Here is a 12,922-nt window from a genome sequence, read left to right on the forward strand (position 1 = left end):
AGAAAGCTGTTATCCAAAAAAAGGCAATGTAATGTGACCCAGTATCTGTTAGAGAGAGAGAGAGAGAGAGAGAGAGAGAGAGAGAGAGAGAGAGAGAGAGAGAGAGAGAGCACTTATCCAAAATTAAAGCAGTGTTAGAGAGAGAGAGAGAGAGAGAGAGAGAGAGAGAGAGAGAGAGAGAGAGAGAGAGCACTTATCCAAAATTAAAGCAGTGTAACGGAAAAGATATCTGGGAGAGAGATATAAAACGAATAACTATCGCTAAATCATTTTTTGGGTACAAATTAGACAGAGAGAGAGAGAGAGAGAGAGAGAGAGAGAGAGAGAGAGAGAGAGAGAGAGAGAGAGAGAGAGACATAAATATACGTGAAAAATTAATAATACCATGATAGCTGTCAGAGTATCCTGTCCCTCACCGTTTACACAGTGTGTGTGTGTCAGTGAGAGAGAGAGAGAGAGAGAGAGAGAGAGAGAGAGAGAGAGAGAGAGAGAGAGAGAGAGTTTAGCAAAAGGGAAAAAAATGAAAAGATTTGCACCTCGGTGGGCGGTTGGGAGGGATCGATCACGCTGCCAATATTCGGCCACTTTAAAATACTCGGCAAGTAGTTCGTTCGTGCGTTGGGGAGATAACTTTTGGAGTAGATTGGGAGTACACGGAAAAAGATTAAAGAGCGCTGGGGATAAGAAGTAGATGGAATAGGATTAGAAGTAGATAGAATACGATTAGGGGAAAGGTAATAGGATTGGAGGGAGCTACGGAGGATGGTAATGGCGACTGGGAGATGAGGGCTGATGCCAAGAAAAAAAAATAATATGGAATGGGATTAGATGGAGTATCTATGGATAAAAGGACTGGCGACTAGGAGTAGATGAAGGAAAATAAGAGAAAAATAATGCGGAATAGAAGTGCGTAGATTAATCTAACAAGGGGAGCAATAGGAACTGGGAGTCTCAGGCGAAAGCTAACACGAAGAGGAGTGGCAACTGAAACTGAGTAAAAAAAGCCAAGAGAAAGAGTAATGGGTGCTGACATTGGGTGAAGGAGGGTAATGGAAAAGAAGTATTTGGATTTTGTCGTGGATGAAAGAAGTAACAGAAATCAGTCGTGTATGGGAGACGTGACAGAAATCGGGGGTGGTGGAAGACGTAAGAGGAATTGGTAGTGAGTGAAGAAACTAAACAGATTAATAATAAGAACTGAGAGAAGAAAAATGGCAGAGTTATTGTGAGTTTGGATAAAATATTTCATTATGATGATAACGTAACAAAAGATGAGTATATAACTGCAATTTATTATTATTATTATTCAGAGTATGTCCTAGTTCTTAATTAGTCAACAAGGGAAGCATCCCAATGACACGTTGTATATGGAAGTGATGAACGATGGATTGGTAAACAGGGAGTAATAGAAACGAATGAAAATTAAAGTGAATATGATAAATAACTAAATATATATATATATATATATATATATATATATATATATATACATATATAGTATGTATGTATGTATGAAATTTTTTATCACACCGTGATTTTTATACAATCATGAAGCTACAAATGCTCAATAATTCACGCTACTTCCAGGATAACTCGATGGGGAATTCATCACCGAAGGAATTTATAAATTCCCCTTCGGTGATAATACCCCATCGGGGATATTCCTGAGGTAGCGTGAATTGACATTCTTACACTTGTAGCTTCATGATACACGTATGTGTGTGTGTATACACACACACACACACCTGTACATATATATATATATATATATATATATATATATATATATATATATATATATATATATATATATATATATATATATATATATATATATATATATATATATATCAGTATATACGTACACCTTTATTCTTATTCAGTAAAGGTAAGAAAAATAAGGACTAACCAAAGCGGAAAAAATACAACTGTTTTCAGATTAATTGAAAATTATCCTAAAATTCTGTATAAAACATAAGTCCGGTGCAATCCGGAAGAAATAACTAACCCCTTTCGAATATTCTGAAGTCGTTTGAGTGGCCAGTGTGAAGATGTCTTGGTCACTCACGCTGAGTGTGTTTTTGAGAGAGAGAGAGAGAGAGAGAGAGAGAGAGAGAGAGAGAGAGAGAGAGAGAGAGAGAGAGAGAGAACGTCAGCTCAAATAAAATAAATAGTGTTCCGAAATTATTTTTGAATGAAAAGACAGAAAATCAAATTGATTATCCTTAATATAATAGGATATATATATATATATATATATATATACATGTATATATATGTATATATATATATATGTGTGTGTGTGTGTGTGTGTATACATACATATGTTAATATGTTATACGTCATAAAGAGAGAGAGAGAGAGAGAGAGGGAGAGAGAGAGAGAGAGAGAGAGAGAGAGAGAGAGAGAGAAAGCTACCGAGCCTTCCTACATGAATGATTAATTCATTCGGCATAGCCGTGATCATGAGTGAAAGCTAGATACTGGACCATTTATTTTCGATTACATTCCACTTGGATGCAAAATATGCGAATCTATTGCCTAAATGACCAAATCAATATTCGACTTTATGTATTAAAAATATTATATTGAAAGTTTAAAAATTTCACAATATATGAGGAGATTTTCTCGAATAAAATGCACAACATAAATTTGCATAATATTGCAAAGTATGAAAAACGGTTATCTCAACATATTGGCTGGCAAAGAGATACGGCGCTTGGTTTATATTGTTTATACCTATATTTATGTGCACTGGAACACATTTATAAAGTACCTAAATATAAATGCAATCATATGCTTACATTGTAAGAAATATGCAGTAATCTCCGTTACAGATTTGTTGCTTGTTCGTAAACGCCGGAACATAATAATAATAATAATAATAATAATAATAATAATAATAATAATAATAATAATAATAATAATAATTATTATTATTATTATTATTATTATTATTATTATTATTATTATTATTATTATTATTATTAAGCACAAATACATAAAAAAATTGGATAACGTACATAGAGATTATGTACCACAATAACAATAAAAAATTACTACTATATTCAATAACGATAATGAACCTCATGTTCCGATAGAACGTACAAAAGACCTGGTGACACAAAAAACAAATCGGAGGTAAGATTTCGTATTTTTTATTATCAAAAAACGTTCAATGGCTACATTTTAAAGTTTGTAATACATATTGCAGTGTTACAGAGCTAGAATAACAATGGATAGTCTGGCAGTTTTTATACAACAAAGGTTAATTAGTGTTTGTGAGAAAGATTGCTATCTTTCTGTTTTTATCCATTTAAAACAATAATTGAACACAAAATTTTCTCTGAAAACAATACTGAAAATATGCGCGGCGTGAACCCACAAGTGCAATGTGGGTTCACAATTGCAGTGTGGGTTCACACGTGCAGTGTGGGTTCACAAGTAAAACGAGAACTAACAGTCCCTCTCCCACCTCCAGTTATGTATACCCTAGTATTAAGAAGACCTTTGGCTTTTTGCATTGCCCAAAGTTCTTTACAATATAATTCATCGTTCTAACTGATCATTCTATTATCTACAGCAGCTCTCACCTCCAATAAATGCTTATTGAACTCCCATAGAGTGAATAATAGCACCAAGCCGTGCTATACATTTTGTTTTCTGAACCTACATTTATATAATTGTACATACATGACCTTGTCAATTATTTTATGCTCAAATTCATACACAGTTCCTTGTGATGCGGAAAGAACTTTTAAGCTAAAATTCTGCGCACAGATAGAAAGAGTGAGAAAGACTAACGAATATCATTGTAAGTTTACAATATTTTATATTATCTCTTGTTGATGAAATTCTGAAAAGAGAGAGAGAGAGAGAGAGAGAGAGAGAGAGAGAGAGAGAGAGAGAGAGAGAGAGAGAGAGAGAGAGAGAGAGCGTCCTCCGAGACCGTTCATTATACTTGGATGAGCTCAGGAGCAGTTGGCTATAGAGATTTTCTTTCGTCCTGTCTCCCAAAAAGTGCCCCAAAATGCATTTCGTAAATATTTATGAGGTGGTTCCATCTTGAGAAAAATGGAGTTCGTCCCCTATTTCCTAACTAAAATGAAGTTCACTGAAGCAAAAGAAAGAACATTTCCATTTTTCACGAGAGAGAGAGAGAGAGAGAGAGAGAGAGAGAGAGAGAGAGAGAGAGAGAGAGAGAGAGAGAGAGAGAGAGAGCGAATGGGGGGCATTTATGTCAATCAAAGTAAACGGTTATATACAAAATAACTTGTGCAGAGATTACATGAACTATTTCATTCATTGTCTTTTTGTCTCTCTTACATATTCGTTTTCTACGTTAAACGCGTATAAAAGATAGGGGTAAAACAACTCGCTGGTCACATCTAAAATTTTAAACATGTACCCAGGAACTATGCACCGTGCATCCAAATAATATTTAAGCAAATCTCAATAAATATAATAATATATCATAGGGTTCACTTTTACTTAAATATAAAAATGACTATCTAGAATGGGTCCAACCTCAAAACTACATACTTTGGGCACCTTGCTTTTTTTATGGTTCCAAGTTTTAATCGCTTTGAGCAACAAACCAAATTACTTTTTGAAAATCATTCTGGTAAAACGTTACGCGTTAGCATATGGATAATGTGAATACTTCCTATCATTATAGTAATGTAAACAAATATCCTAAGGATCTGCTGTTGATAAACATTACCAAACAAAATTGAAAGAGAAAATGGCAATCATTTTCAAATATATGTATATATTATACTTTTACAACTATAAGAACTTTAAAAGCGTGGCTCAAGGGGTCGCTAATTTTACAGTAGTGAGTTTTAGGAATACCGAAATTCCCTTATGCTGATTAGGAATCATGACAACCTAAATTATAATGTTAAAATGGTTTGGTTGGTGGGTGAAGTGATACAAATAATATATACGACACGGACGTCAGAAATGTTAATGCTTTGGGATGAGGTTGCTAGCTAGCCTCACATCCTACTTTATCCTGGCTGCGGGGTTTAGCAGCCGACTAATTAATAGATAAATAATATAATGCTTAGGTCAATATAAACGTGGTGGTTTTTAAAGGACTTATTTTAAGCTGATATGCCATAGTCCGCACTCGAGGACTGCTCTTTTCTGATGAAGCAGGCGTGCTAATCACTTGAGCACGAAAAACTGTGGGTGTGCCAACAACACTCCTTAATACTGTCTGAGGAATCCGGAGGCTGCTGGAGACTTTGGGCAAATTCCCACTAATGGGGAAATATGCATATGGTGTAAGTTAAGTATACCTTAGTTTTACCAGACCACTGAGCTGATTAACAGCTCTCCTAAGGCTGGCCCGAAGGATTAGACTTATTTACGTGGCTAGAAACAATTGGTTGCCAACGGGACCTACAACCTATTGTAGGAATCGAACCACATTATAGCGAAAAATGAATTTCTGTCACCAGAAATAAATTCCTCTAATTCTTCATTGGCCGGCCGGAGACTCGAACTCGGGCCTGGCAGTGCCTAACCCACAACTCTACCGGCGACCAACGAGGAACTGCGCATATGGTGTAAAAATTATATATATAAAATTCTATTTTCCTGATCAGATTGAAGATGCAGAAGATTTCATTAAGAGTTCTATATTACCTATATATATATATGTATATATATATGTAACAACATATATATATATATATATGTATATATATATATATATATGTATGTATATGTATATATATATATATATATATATATATATATATATATATATATATATATATATATATATATATATATATATATACATATATATATATACACACACACACACATATATATATATATAAATATGTGTGCGTGTGTGTGTGTACATATATACCATCAACGCAAAACAGCCCTTTATAAAAGAGCGGTAATAAAACAAAGGTAATAAAACAGTTATCTTTCATTTCGCCGTAAATATTTGGAGACAAGCCTGTGATTTATTATGCCTCGAGATCGATCGTCCTTCTTAAACAACACTGGTCGATAGAGAGCTAGTGGCATCTGTGTATCTTTCCGGAACATTTTCAAGATTCTATTTTAAGTTTTCTTCATTTTCAATTACTAATGGTTCGAAACAGTCACGCCTTTCTGTATACAAGCACACTGACTAACGACGAACAAACCATCCATTAAGAGGAGGTAGGAGAAATCATCTTGGGATTATACAGAAATCGTTGAGATGAATAACAATTTACCGATAAACTTTATTTTTGCTTCTCTTTAGTTTTCCTTATGGTTGATATTAGCAATATCATTATCATTACTAGGATTTACATGTCTAAATTTACCATCAATGTTTACAAAAACATGCGCTTCTATATATATATATATATATATATATATATATATATATATATATATATATATATATATATATATATATATATATATATATATATATATATATATATATATATATACATATACATAGATGTGTATATATATACATATATATGTTTATATCTATATATACAGTATATATATACATACATACATATATATATATATGTGTGTGTGTGTGTAAAGTTAACACCATTCTCTATTAAATAAAATCTTTCCATCACTGTCTGGATAAGGGCTAGCGATGAGGGATCATCCGTTCCAGCAGCGTGGGAGATAGAGAGAAATAACTTGCAAATACTACGCTTTTCTACCAACGAATATCCCCGCGATTCTGAACCAAGCAAAAATTTTAAGAGAGTGCTTCACTCTCATATTGTTTGCAATACAATTATTTCTTGCTCATACATTTGCACGCCATATATACACGCACGCAACCCCCCCACACACAAACATATATATATATATATATATATATATATATATATATATATATATATATATATATATATATATATATATGCAGTACACGCACACACACACATGTATATATATATATATATATATATATATATATATATATATATATATATATATATATATATATATATATATATATATATATATATAGCAATGTAATTGGTACTTAAATGTGAAAATGAGTTGCAGCCCTCTTGTGGTTTAAACTCGCATTCAAGATGCTAAAGGAGCTACTAGCACACAGCATTGCCACCCAGATCATTTCAAACTTGCTACAAGCTCCACGTAACATCGATGTGAGTTCAGACCAACTGAGGGAAAAAACTCATTTTTTTTATTTAACTGCAAGTTACATTAATATTCATATATATCACATGGAAAATTAATTTACAATATCTCCTATACTTAAAGCCAATAGTGATTAGGTACCAAGTTAAAGGGGCCAAAAGTTTTTTTTTTTTTTTTGGGGGGGGGTGGTCGGTAATGCAGCGTGCTTGTGGCTTCTGGTGTTTGGAATGCGAGTTCAAACCACCCAGGAGGTTAAAATATATAACCCATTTAATTGCCAGCTACAGTAATTCATATATATGACGTGAAACGTTATGTAATATATATATATATATATATATATATATATATATATATATATATATATATATATATATATATATATATGTATGTATGTATGTATCAACACACCTTCTGCTGCTAACTCACTACACCTTACATGAATTGTAACCCATTCAGAATGACATGTGGTCCATCCATTACTAACCAAAGCCAGTGTACCTACTGAATGCTAAACATAAAAAAACACTATAGAACTTAAATCAGTAGCGATAAAACTGCTAATAGATGATGATGATGATGACGACGATGATGATGATTATCTCTAATGTACAGACATTTTTATGGTAGGATATAAAAATGTATGAATTTGTCAAGCAGCATTTCACAGCGAAGAATGCTCCCAAGAGAAAAGGGAAGAACAGTCATGAGAAGAATAAAAAAATATTAAAAATGAATAGGTATAATTCAGTGTGTACATGAGTTTATTTATTTAATTATTCACTATCAATCAATAAATATGAAAACACCAGCGTGAATATTCCCTCCAAAAGGAAATATGTAAAAAAATTCAGAAATAAAAATATATATTAGTTTAATTACTTAGTTGTTCAATAATAAAAATATAAACATCCCACTAAGCATGAAGATATGATCTTGGGTGTACCCAGAAAAACTCTTTCTAATAAAATATAAGTATATAAAAAACAAATAAAATACATTGATTAAAGAACGTATAAAATATAAATAAGGAAAAAGCGTGTAGGAATATCCCAAAACAAAAAAATAAAGACATCAGACGAATCTCGGAAAGCACGTGTGAAAAAACGGAATTGCTTCCATCTATTAGATGAAAATAGCTGAACAGTTAGGAAGGAATTAGCTGTAACATCAAAGGCCACCCTTATTCCCAAAATGATCTAAGTAGGGAAGTATCGTCCCAATGTGAATTACTGCCACCTTACATAAGCCTTCCCCTCCGGATGTCATTTTCAGATGTATGACATTACAGTTCAGTACATGAAGATGATAATTAGTAACATGAAGTGCTGTTTACTAAAAAAAAAAAAGAAAAAAAGAGAGATGGTAGCTCTAGAGAGTGTTAGCATTCAGTCTTTCAGCAAGTACCTTTGGGATAACGTTGCTATCTACCTCCATGCCCATATTCATCCCGGCCGCGGCCTAACGTAGTCAACCAATCACCAGATACGTAATACCCTAGATTAGGTCCACAGGAAGAAAAGGATTCTTACGAAATGTGTCCAAATCGTTCTGCTCCCGGGTGATCCACTTCAGGGCGAGGACTGAGTGTCATGGCAATGTTCAAATAAAATCCACTGGCACTCTCTTGATATAAGCCGGGAATCAGTACCTAGTAGTCAGTAGACCCTAGTTGGTAGCAGCTAGATTGAATAAGAGCAAGGAGTGAGGAACTTCATTGCAAATCACTGCGTAACACCTCAATTCATCCCCTTTTAAGAGAAAGTGAGTTTATATACAAAATATACCCATGACAAATATATATCACCAGAAGGAGACTTGGGAAAGGGCCACAAATATTTAAGGAACCAGAAAGACGAAACAAAGATGAGATTCTTACAGCAATGCTCATAAGCATTCACGTATGTGATGATCCACAATGGCTAGAATAAATATACCAGTTTGATTCAGTAACTTAAGGTAGAAATTATATCAGTCACAACAAAAGCAAACAAAACAGCTCCACTTGTTTGAACGGGATGTTTGCATCGCGCAGGGATGAAATGTAAACATGAGTTTTCATCATCCTTTTCTAAAGACTTGCTTCCTCATCGGGTTGAAGATTTCTACTTCAAATTGTACATATTATCAAGAAGGACAAAGTAAACATCGAAGTTAATAAAAAGTAAAGGGAGGGACCAGATAAATAATTGAAAAACATTATAAAAAACATGAATGTACACAAGGGAAATAAACTGAGGAAATTGAATCAAAACAACACATGCACATATACATATATATATATATATATATATATATATATATATATATATATATATATATATATATATATATATATATATATATATATATATATATATATATATATATAAAAAATAATAAATCTTGATTCAATTTCTTCAGTTATTATAATATAATATATTCTTTGTAACTTTTCAATTAGATTTATATATATATATATATATATATATATATATATATATATATATATATATATAATTATACATATAATAGGAAAAACCTATTGGACCAGCAACCTTATGTCAATTTCTGCCCATGTCTGAAGAAAACATGGAACAGGAAAATAGAAGGGGAAAGTTGGGCTTGTTCACACATGGGGCAATAGACTAGCCAATTAAGGAAGCAGAGTCAGGAAAACTCATGAACGGCATGCCGTTCATTCATTCATATTGCTCCCACTTCCAAGCTAACCATAAACATATTGGAATCCTGAAATGGAACAGTTTCTGTATAACTGATGGAATGATTTACTGTAGGTTGTAGTTGTATGATGTTAGAGGAACAAGCAAAGGTACCAAGAATGAACCCAGTTTGCAATTTGAGGTGTTCCTACAGGCCCTGCTTGCTCCTCTAACATCAAATTAGTAAATGTAAATAATTCCATCCGTTTTAAAGAACAGGCTGTATTCCTGGATTCCGACTGTTTCAGATCAGCTTGGATGTCGAATCATTGTTTATTAATGTACCAGTCGACGAGACCATTCGGATTAATTTAGATAACAGTATCACCCATGACACCGTCTTTAGTAACTTTAAAAAATTTTAAGAATTTTAAGAAATTTCAAGTTGTTAAAATTGGCAGTGCTGCACAATGCCTTCGTTTTTAAGGGAAATCTTACAAATCGATGGAATGGCAATGGGATCTCCACTGGGGCCCATCTTTGCTGATAACTTCATGTGCTTCCAAGAGGAGCACATACTACTGTAGATAACTGTCCTCTGGCGTACCACCCTCTGTATTACCATGATACCATTTTACTTTTCAGAAGTCGGGGCAATGCAGAAAGCTTTTCAGCTTTTCAGAATATGCTAATGGTATGCATCAGAATATAAATTTACTCTCGAATACGAAAATAATAACAAGGTACCTTGTTTAGACGCTATAGTTTTTAATGATAATGATCATTTCAATACCGCGATTTTTAGAAGAAACACATTTATAGTCCAGGGCTCTTGTACAGCCATTATGTTTTTTTTTAACTTAAAAGCTAAACTCATTATTTATACTACTACATAGGACCTTTATTTTGACTTCGAGTTGGGTTTCATTCAATGATAAACTAAGGTATCTTCAAAAATATTTTGCTGACAGTTTCTCCCCGTCTAAACTAAGCAGGTTAACAAATTTTTATAGGTATTTCTATTCCAAACTTCTCTGTACCTACTGACCCTAAATTTTCTCTTTGCCAGTCTTCTGCTGAAAATAAAGTCTTTTTAATGATTTATTATAGAAATTCATCAACAGTTACATTCAAACTATTCATATAAAGCTAATACCGAGGAAGTCTCTAATTACTGGCTCTCTATTCAAATATAAAGAAACACTAAGCCCTTTAATGACCTCTGGTGTAATAAACAAATTTAATTGCCCCAGATGTGGCCTGGGGAATATTTCGGTTGCACACAGAGGTTACTGACGGTGAGGTTAGATTCTCTTCGTAGTGTTATCTATTGAAAGGGGGTTGAACCATCGAACCCTGAATTCTCTAATATACGAAATCATGAATCTATATGTAAACATAAAGTAAAAAATTATAATTTTGAAATATTGGGTAGACCCTCGAATGACCATCTTCTTAACAATTCTTGAATTCTTATTTATTAAACAAACTGTTCCCCAATTAAATTCCCAGCCCTTTGCTACGCCTCTATACCTGTCGTGAGTTTTCTTGGAACCCCAAAGTTCCCTTGTTAGTCTTTCGACTTTTTCCAGCTGAATATATGTGTCGTCTCTTCTTGTATTTCAATGTACATTTATTAGTTTTTTGTCATTACTCGTGCTTTAATTTTAATTTTTCTCTGAGTCGTTTTATTATATATAAATACCCTCGAAAATTAGACAATTGCAGTCATGTTATATATATATATATATATATATATATATATATATATATATATATATATATATATATATATATATATATATATACACACACATATATATACAAACATACATACATATGTATGGATATATATACATATATACTTTATCACGTGCACAACTGCTCTGTACATTAAATCAATGAATAAAAGGACCTCTAGCATATCAAGAAATATCATATACGAAACAACGGAAAAGACGACATACAAAAACACAAGAGGTTTCGTGGACAACGCGCCCCTAAAGAAGCTGCAAGCAGAGAGAGGTCAAGGTCAGGAGGGCAGTGCTACACAGGAGATGGAAGTTAATTAAAGTATTTACGGGAGCCAGCACACGGAATTAGAACAACAAGGGCTTTAATTCCCTCCCCCAGACGTATATAAATACAGAGGGAACATGTATGGCGTGGGCTTTTAAGGGCTGCTAAAGAGCAAGAGCCCGTGTCACCACAAGGCAGGCTTAATCTAGATTGTATCTGGTCATTTAATAGTTACCAGACGATGAGGACAAGAGAGTCACTGAAAGTTTGTAACGTTTATTGAATGAAAATCTCCGTTAGATACCATCTTGATTAAGTGCTAATGAGACTTCCAACCCCATCTCCCTGACACCAGTCAGATGTGGATTTGTGGTCTCCTATAGCCTGTACGTTTATCGGTATTGTCCCTTGAGAGTATATTGTGATTCTTAGCCAAATGAGTTTTGAAGGCCACTCCTACCTTGACATCCACCTGTGGGGGATGTGTAGTCTTAGACGGCTGTGTATGTTCGTCAGTACTGTCTCTGTAGTATATATATAATTGTGACTTCTAATACTATATATCAGTCCTTCGTCAATGGCTTGAAAATAAAGTCAGAAACCAGTCAGGACCTACAGCCCGTCTCTTATTTTTCACCTGTGGTAATGTGTGATAAACGAATCACGTGCTAAAGTGATTATAATCACACACAGACACCACTATATATATATATAATATATATATATATATATATATATATATATATATATATATATATATATATATAGATATAGAGAGATAGATAGTATAAGAGATATACATATAAATATGCACATATACATACAAATCTGTGTGCGTGTATGTGCGCATGAATGTTTGCATGTCTGTATGTATGTATGTACATAAACATACATATATGTGTGTGTGCACGATGTATGTGTGTATATATGTATATATACTGTACACACACATACATATACATATATAATATATATATATATATATATATATATATATATATATATATATATATATATATACACAGAAGAGAGAGACAGAGAGAGAGAATAGAGAGAGAGAGATACATCTTTTGTCGAATTATTTTATATAAAGCAAGCTT

The sequence above is a fragment of the Macrobrachium rosenbergii genome, chromosome 12 (genome assembly GCF_040412425.1).
Source record: "Macrobrachium rosenbergii isolate ZJJX-2024 chromosome 12, ASM4041242v1, whole genome shotgun sequence".
Classification (NCBI taxonomy): domain Eukaryota; kingdom Metazoa; phylum Arthropoda; class Malacostraca; order Decapoda; family Palaemonidae; genus Macrobrachium; species Macrobrachium rosenbergii.